General features: G+C 36.4%; 1 pseudogene; it reads left to right on the forward strand.

The window, feature by feature from the left end:
- The first annotated feature begins 85 nt into the window (after positions 1-85).
- On the forward strand, positions 86-17,542 carry LOC132608206 (polyubiquitin 11-like; annotated as a pseudogene).
- Positions 17,543-23,146: the final 5,604 nt, after the last annotated feature.

Consider the following 23,146-nt stretch of genomic DNA (forward strand, 5'->3'; position numbering starts at 1 on the left):
ATTACGAGTTTTTCTCCTAATCTTTGATTTGACAATTTCTTAGGAGCATCTCCTATTTAATGGCTCCTTCATCATTAGCTTTAGTGTCCTGTTTTTTCCTCGTTAATTCTCTCTCTCTCTCGCTCACTTGATTTACAGAAGCTTTTAAGGTAAGTTCTTTTGTTGCTCATCTCGATCCTTTGTTTCCTTCTTTTTCATTTCGTTTTCCTTGATTCCCTCCATCTCGAAAAAGAATGGCGAAATTCAAATTATGATAATTTACCATCTAATTTTCTTTTTAATTAGAATGTTTAATATATATATATATTAAAACACTGCAAAAAAAAAAAAAAACGAAGTTTGAAGAACAACGATTCTCAACACGCACTTGTTTTGAGTGTCTATTATCTTCTATTTGTATATATGAATTATCACAAGTTGAAATATAGTTAGAGCTCTATTATGTGTTTTGAATTTACATTGGATACAGTTAATATAAATTTTGTAACATTTTCTTACAGTAATTGTACCTTTTTCTTTTGATAAAAAGTAAACTACATTTTATGTATCGATTTGATCATCTTATTGTTCAATCAATGTTGGTGTCTGCTTCTTGTCTTTTATCAATCTAACACTGTTAGTTTCGTCCTGATCGATCTCATTCTGGTCTCATATCAACTTTTTTTTATAGTTCGTAAATTCATATAGCTCTATAAGACTCTGTAATCTGATTGGCTCCATGTAAATTTTTGAATTTGCTTGGTTATCAATATTGTATCGCAGAGGCAGATCTAGAAGAGAGCCTAGGGGTTCATGAGAACTCAGTATGAAAAATAACTTTATATTTATAAATATTTAATTGTGAATCTAGTCATTATTATATAGTAACTTGAAGTTGATGTAGGATCCATAAATTCTAAATTCTGAATCTGCCCCTCTTGTATCGTGATCTAATGATGATTTTTTTGGTATGGGAAAAGCGTTTGAAAGTTTTAATCATATTTGTGTCATTAGTCAAGCCTAAATCTTAATATATCATCTATTTTTTAAAATCTCGTTCCTAATTATATAGTCTTATCATATACTTAGTCATACTACCTCTCTTTCATCGATTGTGTAAAAAAAATTCAAAGTGTTTACAACGGTCTTACTACTTCATCTATTGCCTGATTAGGATTTTGAAGATTATTAGATTCTTTCACATGTTATTAAAGGCATTCTTTGGTAAATCGTTTTCAACAATCGCTTTCTCCCTATGAATTCAACATGTAATAAATAATTAGCGATTGTTTTAGACAATATGCTTGTCTCACCTCTGTTTTGTATAGTTCAAAGGAGTTTATTATGTGGTTAGTTACTTCACATGCATTTTTAAGTTGTTGAGTTTAGATGTTCAATTCTTTCACCCGTTCTAACTTTTTCATTTTTAAATATTAACACCCTTTAATTGAATATTATTTAGATTATGTTTGCCATTTGAATGTATTGTAATAAGTTATTGTGCTCTAAACTTAATAATGATTTTCTATAATATCAAATAGTTTCTCTTTTTGTATGCAATTCCAGATGCAAATCTTCATTAAGACCCTCAATGGAAAGACCATAACTCTCGAGGTTGAGAATTTTGACATCATTGATAATGTTAAAGCAAAGATTCAAGATAAGGAAGGAATTCCACGAGATCAGCAAAGGCTGATATTTGCTGGAAAACAACTCGAGGATGATCGATCACTTGTCGATTACAATATTCAAAAGGAGTCCACCCTCCATCTTGTCTTACGTCTTCGTGGAGGTTATAGGGAAGATGAAGTTTATCCAATTATTATTAGAACATATAAGGCGGAAAAGTATATCTTAGAAGTCAGGACTAGCTTTACAATCGAAAACATTATAAAGGAGGTTCAAGAAAAAGGAGGTTATAAGGATAGGCTACATATGCTCTTAGATGGTCGACATCTACGAAATGACAAGAGTCTTTCTGAGTATCACATTCGAAAAAATTGGATACTCCATCTTATACGTCGATAGAATGATGGATTTCAAATCCTTGTCAAGAATCAGAATGTGAAACAGTGACAGGATTTTTGCTCGAGTTTTTTTTGTGCATGTTATTGTCAATGTGATTCATTTTGTAAAACAAATTAGACCTTTTATTTTATCCAACACTAGGTCCCGCTACCTTCATGAAAACTTTTTAAGTTATTGGGTTAGCGCTGCTCAATTCTTTCACATTTTCTAGCATTTCCCTTTTTAAATGTTAACTCCCTTTAATTGAATAATGTGTTTTCCAATCGACTCTACATCCTGTTAAAACTTGAATCTATGGTCAGTGGAAGCCATAGACAGTTAAGAAGTAGAGAAGAGAGGAGAGCCAAGTAGAGAGAGAGCAAAGTAGAGAGAGAATATTTGTATATTGATCTGTGTAAAAATGAAAGTTCAATTCTTACAAAATATCTCCTAGTCTATGTATACTGTTGACTACATCTAAACTAATTGACCAATCATAATCAGCAATCCAACTAATCTCCTACTTACTTTACTCATTAATGGTGTACAACATAATTAACCACGTGTATAATCCTAATACTTCTAACACTCCCCCTCAAGTTGAGAATGGAAAATGTTTTTCATTCCCAACTTGGAAAGCAGATAGTTGTGCTGTTGATGTCCAAGTGCTTTTGTTAGTATGTCTGCCAGTTGCTCCTTGCTGCCTACATGGTCAGTTTTGATCAAGCCTTCTTGTATCTTGTCTCTAATAAAGTGGCAATCAATCTCAATGTGTTTTGTTCTCTCATGATACATTGGATTGGCTGTTATTTGAAGTGCAGCTTTGTTGTCACAAAATAGTTTCATGGGTAACTCAATTTGCATTCTCAATTCTTTCAACAACCCTGCAATCCAGACCAGTTCAGAGACAGTGTATGCCATAGCTCTATATTCAGCCTCTGCTGAGCTTCTAGATACAGTGCTTTGTTTCTTGGACTTCCAGGAGACTAGTGAATCACCAATCTTAATGCAATATCCAGTGACTGGCCTTCTAGTCATTGGACAAGAGGCCCAATCCGAGTCACAGAAGGCTACTACATCAGTTGACCTTGTACTTGGCATTATCAGCCCTATACCTGGCTGTTTCTTGATGTATCTTACTATGTTCAGTGCTGCTTCATAGTGAGATTGTTTGGGTGATGACATAATGTAACACCCCGTACCTTTAACCTAAGCTTTGACCATGATCCTAGACTTAGAAAACCAGATAAAGAATGTGGGAATTGGAAATTTCCTCTTCAGCTGTAAGATGGTGGTTTACGCCCATGAACAGTGACCGTATTTCAGTTTACGGGCCGTAAATCAAATCGTAAACTGGTAGTTGAATGTCATATGGTTAAATACGGACCATATTTCACAATACGGCCCGTATTTCAAATCGTAAACTGAAACCAAGGATTTCTGAGCATTCTGGAATTTGGCAATTTGATGTCAAATGGTTAAATACGGACCGTATTTCAAAATACGGCCCGTATTTGAAAATGTATTTGGAATTGGGAAAAACTTCCTTCATGAGAGTTGTATAGATTTGAAACACCTTTCCAACGGTATATTATGGGCGTCAAACGGACATCTGTGCAAAGCGTTATGGCCATTTTACTAAAGAGACGCAGTGCAGTCCATATGTCAAAATACGGTCAGTATTTAACTGGGCCGAAAATCTAATTTTTTCAGAACAGTATATATTCATCCATATCAGTTCAAATCATTATTTTTCATTCCTTCAAGCCCTAGAACGACTTCCTACCCTCTTCCATCATCAAGAACACCAAGGTAAGCCTACTCTAATTATTCCAAATCAATTCTAATACCTATCCTTGTAATCTAAACAAGAAATTATCATTCCTAAACTAGGGTTTTCAAGAAAACCCATCTCAAGGTTCAAGAATTCAAGATTTTGGAAATCTTCTTCAAAGCTCAAGTCTTTAATTCAAGTTTTGGAGCAATTAAGGTATGTAGAACTTCCATCCACATGTGGGAATCTCTACGTTCTTCCCCATGCTCCGTTTCTTGATATCCATGAAGTTCAAACCCTAGGGCATTAAACCCAACATATTGGTAGCCCGTATTTATGTACATGAATTTTGTATCTATATTCGTTATTGTATTCCTAATCTTTCATTACGGTTATTAGGAACCCTAGCTTAATCCATGAATCATGAATTCTTCCTCATGTATTCTCATTATGTTTATATGAAACTTTATGATTTTATGTAGCAAGTTACAAGCATGTTTTCAATTCAATTATATATATATAATTATGAACTATTGTTATTACTCATGAATCAAGAACATGTTTGCAAAACTATGACAAGTTATCTCATGAAACCATATTACAAGATATTTCATGAAACCATGTTTACAAGTTATTTCATGAAATCATGATTACAAGTTATTTCACGAAAATCATGGGCTTCTTAGCCAACTATATCATGTTCATGTTTTTGGGAATTGCTTAGTTAACCGAGAAGGCTCAGATAGCCTGAAACTACGTTGCCACCGTAGGATAAGGGTTGTCAGCAAGGAGGCAACACCTTCATTATGCAGTTTGGATCCTTACATGCTTATTATTACTTAAATCTCATATCCCTGGCAAGGTTGTGAGTGTTCTGCTGGTAGGACGCAAGTACCAGACCATGTTGTCGGTTATACTATAGCATTCCCCACGTTACAAGTAGTTTTACATACAAGTATTTCTATTAATTACTGTTTTAAGACTTCACTCACGTTTCATGTTCATGTTCATGTTCAAGTTACATTCAATTTCAGTTCATATCCTATACCTATACTGTGCCATGTTCTTCATTTCAGCAGGTTTTACATACTAGTACTATTCACCATGTACTAACGTCCCTTTTGCCCGGGGCCTGCACTTCACGGTGCAGATACCGGTTTTCAGGAGCATACATCTGCGCAGTAGGATCACTTCAGTTATCAGCTTATTGGTGAGCCCGACTTCTCTCGGGGTTCAAAATGGAGTCTGCATTAGTATTCAGTTTATGGTAGTCCAGGGCCAGGTCCTGATAGTTAGTATTCAGACATGTTTTTAGAGGTTTCATAGACAGATATTAGTTCACAGAGTCAGTGGTGTTTTTCCTATTTGCAGACTATTATGTTTTCATGATATTTTATGCTAAGAGATAAATTCAAGACTTTATTCCGCAAATTTACATTTTCATGATTTATTTAAATTGCATCATATAGATTATATTGTTTTGATGCCCATGTTGACAAGCAAGCCATGAGGTTCGCTCGGACACATGCAAGCAAGGCCCGAGTGCCGTGTTACGCCCAGGCCATGGTTCGGGGCGTGACAAAGCTTGGTATCAGAGCCCTAGGTTCAAGTGTCTTAGGGAGTCTATGAAACCGTGTCCAGTGGGGTCACTTTTATATGTGTGTGGCGCCCACACATATAAACAGTTGACCACCAAGACATTTAAGATTGTCTCACTTCTTTCAAACTCTAGATCATGCAATAGAGCTGTGTTCTCAGAAATCACTCGAACTCATGTTTATTTCCCATTCTACCGAATACGCCTAGTCTCAATGGATGAGGAAGATGTAAATCTAGTCGTTATCGATGTGTTTCTCTCCGATAGAGGCATCAGGAATTATTCTAACTCGTGTCATGAAGCTTAGAGTAGTAAGTAACATTCTCTTTCCATCGAATTCTAAACGTATCGAATGCGTAAGTGGCGAGAAGGAAAATTCGAGACCCAAGACTTACCAAATAGTGCATGGTGTGTTTATCAGGTGATAATACCCTTTTAAAAACAAGTTTCGGCATGGCAGTATACATAGGTGATATACCTTACAGAATAAGCTTATTTGGATTATCTAACCATGAAGCTACCATATAAGGGTGATGGTTCATATTTAAGACCCCACGAGGTAGGATGTTATGAAGTTAACCGCAGCAGGCATAAATTGTCCACGATAGTTTTAAGTAGGAAATAGCCTAAGAGCCAATCACCTGTAATACTAGAAAGTATCGACTTTTTTTTAAGGATATGTATATTTTTGTCATATGATCTATGCACAGGACTAAGAAGGGACTGATGCAATAAGAAAACCACGAGCAGACGATATAAATTTTTGTAGGGCTAGTTTTAAATTATTTCAGCTTATTCAGATCAGACCTAGAGAGTATGACGTTAGTAAGCTACTAAAAGAAGCAGATATTACTACGAGATAAAAGATATGACAATTCTCTCTTAGGTTATGTGATTAAATATTTATCCCTGGTGTATAGTATGATATAAATTTTGAAAGTGTATAGAGAGTTTGGGGTTAGTTGATCCAATTCCTTGTTTAAGACAGATGAAATTTCCCTAAGTGTGATCCATGTCTATAGTTCAGAAAGATAGTATACAACTCCAGAATAGAGTCAGATAAGGAGGAAAAGTTAGAAATAACCTTATGCTTCACTTTAGTACTCAGAGAAGAATTAGAGATTATGATGCTAGTAAGTGGTCAACAGAAGCATAGTGAGTAAGTTTGAATAGACACAGTGAATTAGAAAATTTCAGCAGAGTTAGTAGAAGTACGATTTGAGTTACTTAGTCAAGTTAGCACTACTAAGGTAACTGCCTGAATACACCGAAGGCGTGTTCGAACCCAAAGGGTTTAAGATAAATTTGAGGTATAGAAATTGGTGAAAGAACAAAACCATCTAAGAAGTAAGAGAGCAAGCTACAGAAGAAGAGTCTTTAAGATTTATCATAAAAGAGTTTTCCCCAAGACTGACAAAGCTAGCATGCGAGTTATGTACATTAGAAACCCGCTCATTTAAGTAATCCAGTTTTCCCTGTAAGTAAGACTTGCTTGAAGTAAGCGGAAGAAATGAGTCGTCAGTATTTTTGAGGAGATTAGCAGAGCCACTAGATGACCACTTATCGCTAACTCGAGAGATCCACAGGCTTTAAATGTTAAGTTTTGAACTAAGGGGGAGATTGTGTGATAAGGTACCGATATAGATTATGTGTTTCGTAAATTGATAGGTGTTGAGGAGATTATGTTAGAGCATCACAGTTTTATGAACCCAAAATAAGATGCATAAAATGTGATTTTTATCATATTGTTGAGATCAAGTACTAGGTAATTATGTTATAAGATAAAGTTCTAGAGCGAATAGTGGGTTTTAAGGGTATAACGGTTCCAATTCCAGAGTAATTCATGTACTATGTGGTACTAATGCCCAGACGTACTCTACTCTAGCCTTTCGTACCCATATCATGCCCATGTTAGAGATTGATACTCTGCGTTTAAGATACAAGAATTAAGACTTCATACGATAGTAAGGTATGCAAGGGAATGTCCTTTCATGTTTCGCACATCAGGTGTGCTCGTGTCTAAAGTTAAAAAAAAACTGCATTCAGGTCTCACGTATCTGTCATGCTTTTATACTCATGTCCATGTTCTAGCATCTAAGTGCTTTTCAAATCTGATGATGATCTTGACCCCTATGATTATGTTATCCATGTTACCACATACTCGTGCCCCAATTCATTTCGCTATGCATTCCATTTATAACGGTATTGTAACAATGATTTTGTGAGATAATAATGAAGGTGAACCAAGATGGATGTCCTACCCATGCTTCTATGTAATTCATGCTTATGTTCCTTTAGCTAATGTTTTACGATCATGACGACATGATTCCTTTTTTCCTTTCGCTAAGTATCTAGGTCTCGTTATGTTCAAGGTGACTTTCTATCCATGTCTTAGATGCTCGAGGAACGAGTTATACATGCCTATAATCCATTCTTTCATGTGCCTTATTTATAACACGAGCGTTTACTCACGGTGATAAGAGTAAGCTATGTTGAACCATGTCCTATTTTTTCGGTATATCTAAATTCTAAAGGTAATGTTTTATCCATGCCTTAGTCTCTGAGTACCCAAGAGTTAGCCTACAACTTGTGCTCTATGCAAGTCAGACTAACGCCTTAGTCTTACTTCAATACTCATGAACACAAGTCCATATGCTATGGTATGTAGGTACTCATATAAACGCCATATTCTTCATGGTCCTATGCCCCATGTCATCCTATTCACGTTTCATGTCATATGAATCACGTTCCTATATACGCATGTTCCATGTTACGTCCTCCATGTATAATGCACCATGCCATGTCTGTTCTCTAGAGCAAAGTATCTCATGTGAATAGTACCAATAATTCTTTTTCTCTCAGTCCTCTATAATTCGCTTATGATAATGAGCAAGATGAGCTAAGGAATTCATAATCATGATTAACAGCTAACAAGATAAGCAGAAGTAAGATGCATTCCTATATTCAAATAGATAACTTTTCATATAACATGTGGTACTTATCTCAAGAGTATTCTACTCAGATTTGACGTATTCATGTCATGCCTATGCTAGAGATTTATGAATACCTATGTTAGGATCATATTCTTGTTATACGACTCAAGTCTGTTGCATTCGCATCGAGTTGCGCTTACATTCAAAGCCTAAGTCAAACTCCTATCTCATATTACCATGGTGACATACGAACGCCTATAATTAAGTCTCTAAGTATCCATTCCTACGCGCGCTTAGTATTCAACCCTCATGTTGTAACAATCATGTTTTCGACATTCAGATCCCATGTTACGATATCCATTTTCACACGTATTCGTATCTCATGACAGTTTAGCACTCATGTATTCATGTCATTCAGTATTCGTGTATTTATGTCCCACGTCATGCGTCTCATGCCTAGGTAATCATGTCATGTTCGTGCCTATTTCCAGTACTTCTGTCATTCATACCTATGGATTTTCTTCCAAACCCCATGCATAGTAATCATGTAATCATTCAGCCAATATCCGTGTGTTCAAGCCAGCTCAGTATATATGTTAGCTACATTCAAGATCCAGTAATCACGTTATGTCACATCAAGCGTATTAAGATACCGTGTGAGTTGTGTGTTGGTACTTTAGTTAGTTGGCAGGCGTTTGAGAAATGTCGTGAGGGTCCGGATTATGAAGGAAGTCCTACCATAAATTTTGTAGATTCCAGAGTTAGTAGCGATTCTTAACCACTAGTCATAAATCGAGGACAAATGTTTCATGATTCTCATTCATGTAGGCGCTACTCAGTTTCATGTTCCCCATGTACATGTTTCCATGTAATCACGTATTCAGTTCTCATGATCCATGACCATGTTCCCATGTAACCATGTCAAGCTCTTATGTTTTATGTCATGTTTCTTTCATGTTCATGAATTCAAGCCATGTCCAGCCATGTTCTTAACCATGACCCATCATTCGAGGACGAATGATCCCAAGGGTGATGACATAATGTAACACCCCGTACCTTTAACCTAAGCTTTGACCATGATCCTAGACTTAGAAAACCAGATAAAGAATGTGGGAATTGGAAATTTCCTCTTCAGCTGTAAGATGGTGGTTTACGCCCATGAACAGTGACCGTATTTCAGTTTACGGGCCGTAAATCAAATCGTAAACTGGTAGTTGAATGTCATATGGTTAAATACGGACCGTATTTCACAATACGGCCCGTATTTCAAATCGTAAACTGAAACCAAGGATTTCTGAGCATTCTGGAATTTGGCAATTTGATGTCAAATGGTTAAATACGGACCGTATTTCAAAATACGGCCCGTATTTGAAAATGTATTTGGAATTGGGAAAAACTTCCTTCATGAGAGTTGTATAGATTTGAAATACCTTTCCAACGGTATATTATGGGCGTCAAACGGACATCTGTGCAAAGCTTTATGACCATTTTACTAAAGAGACGCAGTGCAGTCCATATGTCAAAATACGGCCAGTATTTAACTGGGCCGAAAATCTAATTTTTCCAGAACAGTATATATTCATCCATATCAGTTCAAATCATTATTTTTCATTCCTTCAAGCCCTAGAACGACTTCCTACCCTCTTCCATCATCAAGAACACCAAGGTAAGCCTACTCTAATTATTCCAAATCAATTCTAATACCTATCCTTGTAATCTAAACAAGAAATTATCATTCCTAAACTAGGGTTTTCAAGAAAACCCATCTCAAGGTTCAAGAATTCAAGATTTTGGAAATCTTCTTCAAAGCTCAAGTCTTTAATTCAAGTTTTGGAGCAATTAAGGTATGTAGAACTTCCATCCACATGTGGGAATCTCTACGTTCTTCCCCATGCTCCGTTTCTTGATATCCATGAAGTTCAAACCCTAGGGCATTAAACCCAACATATTGGTAGCCCGTATTTATGTACATGAATTTTGTATCTATATTCGTTATTGTATTCCTAATCTTTCATTACGGTTATTAGGAACCCTAGCTTAATCCATGAATCATGAATTCTTCCTCATGTATTCTCATTATGTTTATATGAAACTTTATGATTTTATGTAGCAAGTTACAAGCATGTTTTCAATTCAATTATATATATATAATTATGAACTATTGTTATTACTCATGAATCAAGAACATGTTTGCAAAACTATGACAAGTTATCTCATGAAACCATATTACAAGATATTTCATGAAACCATGTTTACAAGTTATTTCATGAAATCATGATTACAAGTTATTTCACGAAAATCATGGGCTTCTTAGCCAACTATATCATGTTCATGTTTTTGGGAATTGCTTAGTTAACCGAGAAGGCTCAGATAGCCTGAAACTACGTTGCCACCGTAGGATAAGGGTTGTCAGCAAGGAGGCAACACCTTCATTATGCAGTTTGGATCCTTACATGCTTATTATTACTTAAATCTCATATCCCTGGCAAGGTTGTGAGTGTTCTGCTGGTAGGACGCAAGTACCAGACCATGTTGTCGGTTATACTATAGCATTCCCCACGTTACAAGTAGTTTTACATACAAGTATTTCTATTGATTACTGTTTTAAGACTTCACTCACGTTTCATGTTCATGTTCAAGTTACATTCAATTTCAGTTCATATCCTATACCTATACTGTGCCATGTTCTTCATTTCAGCAGGTTTTACATACTAGTACTATTCACCATGTACTAACGTCCCTTTTGCCCGGGGCCTGCACTTCACGGTGCAGATACCGGTTTTCAGGAGCATACATCTGCACAGTAGGATCACTTCAGTTATCAGCTTATTGGTGAGCCCCACTTCTCTCGGGGTTCAACATGGAGTCTGCATTAGTATTCAGTTTATGGTAGTCCAGGGCCAGGTCCTGATAGTTAGTATTTAGACATGTTTTTAGAGGTTTCATAGACAGATATTAGTTCACAGAGTCAGTGGTGTTTTTCCTGTTTGCAGACTATTATGTTTTCATGATATTTTATGCTAAGAGATAAATTCAAGACTTTATTCCGCAAATTTACATTTTCATGATTTATTTAAATTGCATCATATAGATTATATTGTTTTGATGCCCATGTTGACAAGCAAGCCATGAGGTTCGCTCGGACACATGCAAGCAAGGCCCGAGTGTCGTGTTACGCTCAGGCCATGGTTCGGGGCGTGACACATAAATTGACTGAGGCATTGTACTGAGTATGAGATGTCAGGCCTAGTTATTGTTAGATACAACAACTTCCCAATCAATTTTTGATAGCTCCCCATGTCTTGAAGCAAGGGATCTGTCACCGCTTCACCAACATAAGCATCATACTCCCTACTTGTAACTTTCACATGCTTTTCCAATGGTGCATTTTTGGGTTTGGATCCTGCTAACCCCAACTCTGAGATCAAACTGAGTGCATACTTCCTTTGCGACATCACAATCCCATCTTTGGATCTTGCACATTCTATACCCATGAAGTACCTAAGCTCCTCTAGATCCTTCACTTTGAAGCTTTGTTGCAGTTGCTGCTTTGCCGTTTGAATCTCTGTACTATCATTTCCTGTTAATAGAAGACCATCAACATATACAAGCAGAATAACAAGTTTGCTCCCAACAGCTTTGGTAAAAAGTGAATAGTCATGTTTGCTTTGAACAAATCCTGATTGCAAAAGCGACTCAGTTAATTTTAGATTCCACTGTCTACTAGCCTGTTTCAATCCATACAAGGATTTGAGCAATCTACACACTTTCTGAGAGGACTCCCCCTGAGTGCCAAATCCTTGGGGTAAAGACATGTAGACCTCCTCACTGAGGTCACCATTGAGGAAGGCATTGTGTACATCCATCTGGAGAATGGGCCAAGAGTAGGAAGCAGCTAAAGCAATAATAGTCTGAACTGTTACCATCTTGGCAACAGGGGAAAAGGTGTCATGAAAGTCAAGGCCTTCCTGTTGGGTGTAGCCTTTAGCCACCAATCTGGCCTTATACCTCTCTACCGAGCCATCAGCATTATATTTGACTTTAAACACCCATTTACAACCTATTGGGGTCTTACTAGGAGGCAAGTCAACAATGTCCCAAATATGGTTGTGTTCAAGGGCATCAATATCAAGCTTTATAGCCTGAACCCAGTTATGATCCTTGACAACCTGAGCATATGTAGAGGGTTCAATGTGAGCAGAAAAGGCTGAGAGTGAGGACTGATAAGGTTTGGATAGATGAGAATAGGAAACAAAAGATTCAATAGGATTAGGAGAAGAAGCAGAGGAGGCTGTTGAAGGTAACGGGGGGTGGACATAATCTGTCAACCAAATGGAAGGTTTGGACTGTCTAGAGGACTTCCTAGTTGGCAAAGGAAGTGTAGTGGATGAAGGAGGAATACTAGCAGGAGCAGGAGAAGGAGAAGGAGCAGGTACAGATGGAGAATCACAAGCATCAGGAGAAGAAGAAGAGATAGGTGTAGAAGTAGGAGAAGAAACAGAATTATCAGAGGAATGAGAGTCCGAGAGAGCAGGACAAGGGCTGGGAAAAAGGGAGGAATCAGAGGTAGAAGGAGATGGAACAACTGGAGGGAGAGGATCAGAAAATGGAGCAGGAGAGGAGGAATGGAGGAGAAACTGGGCTTTGGGGTGTTTGAAGGGAAAAATGTATTCTTTAAAGACAACATCCCGATTAACAAAAAATGTATTGGTTTCAATATCAAGAAGCCTATAACCTTTTTGTGTGGAAGAATAGCCCATGAAGACTGCAGGAATAGATTTAGGAGAGAATTTATCAGAAAAGTTTGGTTTGGTAGCATAGCAGAGACAACCCAGGTTCTAAAATGATCAAGACTGGGTGTGTGACCATGGAAACACTCAAAAGGACTTTTGTCATACAAAACAGAAGTTGGAAGCCTATTTATAATGTATGTAGCAGTCAATATACAATCCCCCCAGTATTTTAGAGGAATTTGAGCTTGAAATCTTAAAGCCCTAGCAACTTCTAGCAAGTGTCTATGCTTGCGTTCCACAAGGACATTTTGTTGGGGGGTATGGACACAGCTACTTTGATGGATGATTCCCTTAGAAGAAAATAAGGTGGAACAGTGTTGATTAAAGAACTCAAAACCATTATCAGATCTGAATTTCTTGATAGATTTGTGAAACTGTGTCTCAATCATTTGAATAAAATTTCTCAGAACCACAATTGAATCACTTTTTAATCTCAAAAGAAATGTCTAAGTGAGTCTGGTACAATCATCAACTAGAGTAAGAAAGTACTTGAAACCATTATAAGTACAGACTCTATATGGACCCCAAGTGTCCATGTGAATGAGATCGAAAGGATTTAAGGACTAATGGACATACAAGACAATCACAAAAATTGAAATAAGGAACATATTGCTTCAGAGTTGGAATTTTTTGCAACACTGAGGTGGGGGCATGACCCAGTCTGCAATGCCATACAGCTGGAGAGGATGATGTAGAGGTAGTAGCCAAGCAGTGAGGAGGTGGTGTAGCAGTCGATGTGGAAGGATTGAAGATGTACAATCCCCCTTTCACTCTACCAATCCCCTTCACCTGACCACTGGACAGATCCTAGAATAGGCAGAAATCAGGAAAAAATGAAACAAAGCAATGTAGTTCCCTGGTTAGTTTGGATACTGATAAAAGATTGAATTTAAAATCAGGAATGTACAGTACATCATGAATGGACTGGTCAACAGTTAAAGAAAATGAACCAGTGTGTGTAATGCTAGTACTAGTTCCATCTGGTAAGTGGACTGATTTAGGTATGGAAGCTTTGATAGGATCATTTAACAGGCTCAGTGATGAAGCCATATGATTGGAGGCTCCTGAGTCCACAATCCAAGAGTTATGGTTCGTAGTTAACTTACCTGCCATGTTGCACATGTCTGCAGTTTATTTGTCCTTTTCCAGCATGTGCAAGATCTGCCGGTATTGATCTGGTGTGAAGTGCCTCGGTGTAGCAAAATTGGCAGAAAGTGATGGTGTGAATGCATGATCCACAAAGGTAGCACTGTTAGCTGCTGCCCCCGCACCCTGGTTTTGATAGGCCATGCTGGTGTTTCCATAGTTTTGAGGAATTGGAGGTGGTTGTGTGTATGCATATCCATGACCCCAGCATTATTAGCCACTGGCCTCACACCATTTCCTCTATATGCCTTGTTTCTACCCCCAAATTTGGTATTATTGCTCTCATTGACCTTGTTTTTATTACTGGTGTGCTTGAAATTGTTTGGATATCCGATAAGTTTATAACAAAAGTCCATTACATGCCCTGATCTCTTACAGAAGGTGCAGTATAATTCTGCATTTGAACTTGAACTGGTGTTAGGTCTATAATTGGGATAGACATTAGGCTTGTAGTGGTTGGGAGTGTGATTAGGTTTGTAATTTGTGTTTGGCTTATAATTCGCAGCATTGACAGATATCATAGCACTACTCTCCCCTTCTATATTCACGTTGCCTAGAATTCCAGCTTGTGCTGAATATACATCACTAACTCTTTGGCTCTCTTCATGTATTATCATGGAATATACTTGGTTGAGTCCCGGTGTAGGATCCATCATTAGAATATGGCTTTTCTGTGCCGACTAAGTTTCATTAAGCCCAATAAGGAATTTCATAGTTTTCTGTAAGTGCAGATATTCCACGAGCCTTCGACTTATCACAGTCACATGGAACTGGGATTATCGCTTCAAACTCATCCCACAAATCATTCAACTTTGAAAAGTAAATGGATACACTCGAAGTCCTTGAGCTAAGCAAGCTATTTCTTTGTTCAAATGATAAATTTTGGTAGCATTTACCTTGTCGAACCGCTCCTTGAATGCCTTCCAGACTTTCTGTGCACTATCCGAGTATACAATTCCTCTCCGCAACTCCTTTGCTACAAATGACATGATCCATGACTGCACTATCGCGTTGCAGCGATCCCATTGATGCAGCTTATACTCATTCCCTGCATATTTTTCTCTAGTGCATGTGCCATCGATGAATCCTATCTTATTCTTCACAAGCAGCGACAACTTCACCGCTCTACTCCACTCTGAATAATTCTCTGTTCCCACCAACAACTGAGGAACTAAAGATATTCCCGGAGCATCGGATGGATGAACATAAATAAAATCATTACAATCAATTTTTTGACTGGTCGCATTCATTGTTCCAGCCATTTCAACATTAGAATCGACCGCCATTGTAGAGAATTAGGTCAAACTCAATATTTGAGAAACAAATTAGGGCAAATTGATATCGAAAATTTGGGGAAAAGAACTAGAATCAATTAATTGTGAGATTGAGACAATGAATCAAAGAATAAACCGAGGAAATAATGGCAGCAAAAGGACCAAATTTCGATCGTACGCGAAATCGAAGAAGAGCAGATTGAAGAGCAAAATTTGGGTAAGAACTAAAGAAATATCTAGGTCTCGATCTTAATTGATGAAGCCTAGCTCTGACACCATGTTGAAACTTGAATCTATAGTCAGTGGAAGCCATTGACAGTTAAGAAGTAGAGAAGAGAGGAGAGCCAAGTAGAGAGAGAATTTTTGTATATTGATCTGTGTAAAAATGAAGGTTCAATTCTTACAAAATATCTCCTAGTCTATGTATACTGTTGACTACATCTAAACTAATTGACCAATCATAATCAGCAATCCAACTAATCTCCTACTTACTTTACTCATTAATGGTGTACAACATAATTAACCACATGTACAATCCTAATACTTCTAACACATCCATTTCATAAGTTATAGGCTTTATGAGTTTAGTTTTCCTTCTCTTCACTTAATAATGATTTTCTATAAAGCCCAATATTTTCTGTTTGTATGCAATTACAGATGCAAATCTTCGTTAAGACCCTCAATGGAAAGACCATAACTCTCGAGGTTGAGAATTTTGACATCATTGATAATGTTAAAGCAAAGATTCAAGGCGAGAAGGAATTCCTTCACAAAGGTTAATATTTGCTGGAAAACAACTTGAGGTTGATCGAGCAGTTGTTGATTACAATATTCAAAAGGAGTCCACCCTCGATCTTGTGGTGCGTCTTCGTGGAGGTTATAGGGAAGATGAAGTTTATCCGATCATTATTAGGACATATAAGGCGAAAAACTTTATCTTAGAAGTCAGGATTAGCTTTACAATCAAACATTATAAAGGAGGTCCAAGAAAAAAGAGATTATAGGGATAGGCTACATATGCTCTTAGATGGTCAACATCTAGAAAATGAGAAGAGTTTATTTGATTATAACATTCGAAAAAATTGGACACTCCATCTTAGAGTCCGGAGCCTAAAGGTATAACAATACACGGTATAAACCAAAAGGGGGTAGCAAAAAATTTACAGACCAAAACGGGTATAACGTGGACTGCTCCACGTTATACCCCAATTTGTTTTCCATTGTCAGATCACGGAAAAATTAAAAAAAAATTAAAAGGTATAACGTGGACGGATCCACGTTATACAAATAATTTTGTATAACGTGGATCAGTCCACGTTTTATAAATATATGTTGTAAAACGTGGACTGATCCACGTTATACAAAATTATTTGTATAACGTGGATCAGTCCACGTTATACCTGTCATTAATTTTTTCCCCCAGCGTTTTACAAATACTTTGTAAGACGTTGCCTCTATTTAAATCATATTCGGCTGTGTTTTTAATTTTTTTTTTTTAATTTTTAAAGCATATAGGTAATTTCAGTGATTAACTCAAATAAATATTTTAACACATGCAATAATTAAATATGTGTTATAAATGCGAACATAAATAAAAAATAAAATATAAGTTAAATAAACGTCACACATTAACTGAGTAGTAAATGTTAAATTACATACTAACTATTAAACGGCACAAGACATGTTATATATTCGTGGAAGATTACATAAGGAAACAACAATCGTACAACTTAAGAAAAACATAAAAACCAACAAGCAACAACAACTACTGATTTCTGTCGGGGCAGCGATTCTTGTTATGACCTGTTTGCTTGCACGTACTACACTTTCTAGCCATGCGAGCAGGAGCTCTATCCATTTCATTCCTCCTTCTAGTTGTAGTCCGCGCTCCTGAAGTTCGCTCGTATTCAGTATTTGCAATTAAACTGAAGGGAGAAGGTGGCCAATATGCCTCATCACCCATCGGTGAAAAATTTTCACTGTACGTTTGCTTGTAAAACCTGTAACTGTGGTACTTGCTAACATAGGTCTTTGATTGAATTCCGCGGATATCACAAAATTTATGTTCCAAAGTAAGCAAGGACAAATTCTCACTTCCAACTCTCTCTCCCTTTCAATTTACCTTTCCCAATCCAATTAGGGTTCTTCTACAAACTTCCTAATTCTCTATACTGAATTCCCCACAAATGTCTAAACTATAATTCCAAGTATAAAAGGGGACACACGCAGAGAGAATTATACTAGTGAAAGTTAGGAAGTACTCATGAAATAGTTGAGTTGCAATCAACTAATTGGAGCTGTAAATAAGTCATCTCGAATAGTTTTTGTGAATATGTGAATTAATGCAATTGTCATCTTAGCAATTTTCATGTGCATTTTCTCTTCTCAATAAAGGAAAAATAATATATGTGTGGGTATATATATATATATATATATATAATATTAAAAGTTAAATTACTAAAACACCCCTTTCAATCCACCTAAATACCTTATTTAATTTTTTCTTAAAAATTATCCAACAAAGATACTCAACGTTTCAAAGTTTTGAAGAGAAGCCAGAAACGTTGTTCCTCTAGCAGTTGCCATCGCTTGCGATAACGATACACTAATTTTTTAGTTTGTGTCAAGCGTTGCTACCTGCCTTTCCAAAGAGAAATTGGCGGTTGGTTTTATAAAATGAATCCATATTTATTATACCACTCTTTAAATATTTATAATGGTCTAAGGTGCTTGATTTAGGCTTTGGTCCGAAATGATATGCTTGATATACAACTAACTGTACATGTTAGAGGATGCCTTCTTTAATTTTCGGTGTATGAACATTGTGTCAGTTACATGTGCAGTGTTTCTCATCTTCACAATAATGGTCATTACCCTTGTTCTCAATAATATACTTGCCTACAAATGTCCCTTCTAAAAATAAATGAAACAGGGATACACATTGGGGATTCGAAAGGAATATAATTGACATACAGGTGAAGTATGATGACCAACATTATGTGGTTATAAAGGTTTACATGGATCTGTGTATTTATTTATTTGCACGGAGAGACGGATTTCTTGCGCATGATGTCTTTGCCATGTTTCAGGTTCTTCAACCATTCGGACAACAAATCTTGTAAGAATATAAATCAAATACTCTTCGCAATCATGCAACGTTAGATACATGAGATACCGACCAATATATCTTCATCTTAGCGAAATAATCAATTGTGGTTGTTTTATAAGATATATGATTTTGATTTCTTCTTCTTCATTCAGGCCATGAAAGGAAATATTTGATGCTACCACTCTGGAAGATCATCTTTTGAGAAAAGGATTGTAGAAAAAGTGATAATGAAAATCAGATCCTAAAATTAATTCTTAGTACTTTTGGTTTTACTCATATTAATTTCCTACCATCTGTGAATTTTATGAAAATCATTTGCATGAATATTATTTTAGATGAACTACTTCATGATGATCATGAAAGACATAATGTTAAGATAAAATTAACATTTATGACATATTTTAAATTATTATTCCTTCTCGGACAAAGTATTTAATTACATACACATATAATAATATATTTAATGTATGAAATCATGTAGAGTTTACTTTCTTTTGCCCCGCCATATGGAGTTTACAAGCAGTAAAATGATATGAGGTACATTCTTCGCATACATAATATCTATAATTGAAAGTTCTTGTTACATCCCTTTGAGATCTTGAAAAGGAAAATGATGACATTATATATATATATATCTACTTTTAAAAGTTTAAAATATGGGTTTATATTAAATAACGTGTGAATTATTTACAACTCCAAATTTATTTTGAAGCTAGAATATTATAAATAAGCTAATAAAGTTATGTGTCTCATGTCATAATGTATTTTAAGCTTATGCTTATCAGAAATCAAATTTTAATATGTGGTGAAACATCATATTGTTACATTGGTTGAATCATACGAAGACAAGTGTTAAAAATAACATTTGGTTGAAGTTTTCTATAAAATAAAATTATTATAAGCAAGCATGTATTTCTCACCTCTCTCTGTCTCTCTCTGTGTATATATATATTTAAATTTTGACATGATAAACTTTAATGTGACTACGCAATAGTTGCTAATGAAAAATGCAATAAAAAGATATATTTGAATGAGCAAGAGAGACATGCAAGCTAATTAAGATAGCATAATGCCGACCACAAAAGGATATGGTGCAGCAGATGAGCTACTCCTCCCTTAACCAAAAGTTTTGGGTTCGAGTTTTAGGCATGAATTTTTTTTGGTAGGAGCGTTTTCCCTCCTAATGGGGCCTTACTCGGCGCGAATCCGGATATAATTGAGCTCCAATGCGAATACCCGACGCCGGAAAGAAAAAAGAAAAAGAAAAAAGATAGCATAATGCCAAATTAAATATTTCAGGATACTCGCGTTGAATTATATTCCTTCTTCAATAAAATATTACAGATCCACTCATGAGAGAACTTGCCAAAAAGCAGTCATAGAAATTATCGAAAGGGGTGGGACTAAAGCCCTATAATAAAAAATTATCGGCGGTGACAACCGAATCTTACTAATTGAAGCTATCATGACGAAATTTTAATGTGGTAACATTGTCTAGTAACATGATAATTGAGTCACCATATAACTTTTCATATTACCTTATTCCCATCTAAATTAATTTATGTGGCACTTAATGTAACCATTCAGAAGGACACAAACTTTGATTGAATTCTTCAAAAATTATAAAGGGCATGTTTCCGTTACACTTCCTTGGAGAAGCAAACAACAAGATGCTAGTGTAATTTCACAAGTGGGATCTGGAAAGGGTAAGATGTATGCAGACCTTACCTCTAACTTTATGGGTCCATGGAGAAGCAAAATTGAATATTATATGATAGCATACACATGCAATGCACGTGATAAACAAGAATTGAAAGTCTATCAATGGGATAAGGGCGTAATGAGCCAGTTTACTATCAGCAAGGGTAATTTGATCATATTTCCAGTTAATTCAAACGTATTCTTTTACCAAAATTAAATGAAAGGCATTTTTGTTTTTCGACCATATTCCTAATAAAAATATGTTCGTGAAAACAACACCTTACATAAATGCAGGATAAGACTGCGTATAGTAGATCCTTATAGTCCAGCCTTTTTCCAGATCTCATGCGTAGCGGGAGCTTAGTGCACCAGACTGTTTTTTGCCTAATAAAAACGTGTCACGTTAGATTCATGTATTTAGCCTTTTGTTGTGTTCCAAGGCAAGGGGGCAAATGTAACTAAAGTGTCATTACATTACACTTTCAAAGTCTCAAATTTCCAAAGTCCAACTAAAATTGGCTTCTCTTTCACTAATAATAACAACCAAACAAATTCTGACCTCCACCTCTTCCTTTTCCTTTACTATTACCAAAATCCCATTTAGGGCCTGTTTGGAAAGCTACCCAGGTAATTGGAATTGAGTATAATTACACAGTTTGACCTGTTTATTAGACCAAGTAATTACTTGGCTAGGTGGGAATTGGGTGTAATTTAGAGGGTGTAATTACACTCTCCAATTCTCAAGGAGGGGTTGAGAATTGGTTGTAATTACATACTGTAGTTACGGGGTTACTTTTTAGTTTCTTTCTTCTTTGTTTCTTAAAATTAAAAACGGATGGAGTTGTACTCACTATCAAACATGTATTGGACACTGAGGAATATTTCAGGACTTAAATTGTAATTGAATTTTGGATTCGCTACTCTCTTCTTACACATACATCTTTAATATTGAATTATATGCCCTATACAAAGGCTTACAAATTGCAGAACAACGCAGCTTCCAAAAGTTGGTAATCTCTATTGAAGCCAAGGAAGTAGTAATACTACTCACATCACACACCTTACACACTAACAATCTGCTTCATGACTGTAGGTCCCTCATGCACAAGCTGGGCAACCTAATCGTCTTCCATTCATATAGGAAAACTAATTGTGTAGCGGATAAGTTAGCTAGTTATGGTAGCCAACTACGCCCTCCCACAACCATCATGTATTTTGAAGAACCATAACCTTTTCTAACTAGAATTCTCAAGAAGGATACAACAGGCAACTCACTCCCACGTAGTATCAATATGAGCCACGAGAATACTCTCCCAGACTTTACTTTTGAGAAGCAGTAATGCACTAGTGTAGAGAATATACCACATCATAGACGGACGAGAACCTTGGACTTTTAGAAGGCTTGGGCAATCCTTTAGCTTTTGGGGTGTGAGTTAGGCCTCAATGCCTAATTTGACATGGTATCAGAGCCAGACCCATGCCTAATCCGATGTGAGTCCTCGAAAAAAAAAGAGGCAGAATGTCCCGGACCGATGAGAGGTGAAAATGGCCCCGACCCATTAATTTGCACGCTCTAGTCCAGACATTGGACCCCGGATAAAAAAAATGTTTGGATCTGGGCGTGAGGGGGATGTAGAGAAATATACCACATCGTTGACGATCGAGAACCCTGGCTTCTTAAAAGGTTTGGGTAATCCTCCTCCCTTTGAGCTAGCTTTTGGGGTGTGAGTTAGGCCCAATGCCTAATTTGAAAACTATTATTAGTACTAACCCCCCCCCCCCCCCTTCCTCCCAAATTTTGTACTCATACTTTCTTTGGAAGTTCTCCCCCTTTTATCTCGAATAGTAGTAGTAGTATTGTTCCCTCTATTTTTTTCTTGTAATTATACCAGTTGTTGCTTACTTACTGCTTTTCATTGTCATGTAATATTCCCATACATGTGTGTATAGGCCCCTCTGTATGAGTATAACATAATATCAATATCTGTTTGGAAAAAAAAAACATTTTTATCTTATTTCTAATAGTTTATAGACATTTTTTACTCTATTCCGAGTTGGTGTTTGGACATGAACTAAAATCATGATTTGAAAATATTAATATGGGTAAGGTTGATTTGAATTTGACATTGTATTTGAACGTGCAATTTAGCTTTAAAAAATTATACTTTTTCTCATAAACATGAAAAGTTCACAATTTATAAAGATTATGAAAACTTCCCCGAATTACCGTCAAAGAGTTTTGTCGCAAATGATGGTGCTGCTAGAGATAACTCTTGTCGGTGGATTGGGAAAACCACAACTTAGCTGAATTGAGCAGATTCGACCTTTTGGAGAAGCAGATTGGGCCCAAGATTTGAGAGTAGTGTGGGCACTACTAGTCTGTGGCTACAAAAATGTCGGGAAATTTTGTTTGTGCAGATGTTCGAGTGGGAATCGATCCTAAGCCCGCAAACAAAAGGATCATTTGTTCACCTTGTATCATCTCATGCAACTATCGACCCTTGTGAATGAGGGTGTCTATCAAAATATATATCTCTTTTAATATATATATATATATATATATATATATGTATTTTTTGAGAACCGGGGTCCCCTAGTCTAGGGGTAGGTCCGCCTCTGTGGCGAAGGAGACTTGTTTTTACTAAATTTAAAATTTAAAATTAAGTTTTAAATTCCCAACCCGTCTACAAAATGGGGCTATCACATATTTGAAATTCTGACGTTTAGAAATGTTTTATTCAAAATGTCATAAATAAATATAAATTTCAAATTCAAAATCTAAATTACTTGTCAAAATTCCAAACATCTCGTAAGTGACGGTCATGTATTCTGT

Source organism: Lycium barbarum, chromosome 8, assembly GCF_019175385.1.
Source record: "Lycium barbarum isolate Lr01 chromosome 8, ASM1917538v2, whole genome shotgun sequence".
NCBI classification, from domain to species: domain Eukaryota; kingdom Viridiplantae; phylum Streptophyta; class Magnoliopsida; order Solanales; family Solanaceae; genus Lycium; species Lycium barbarum.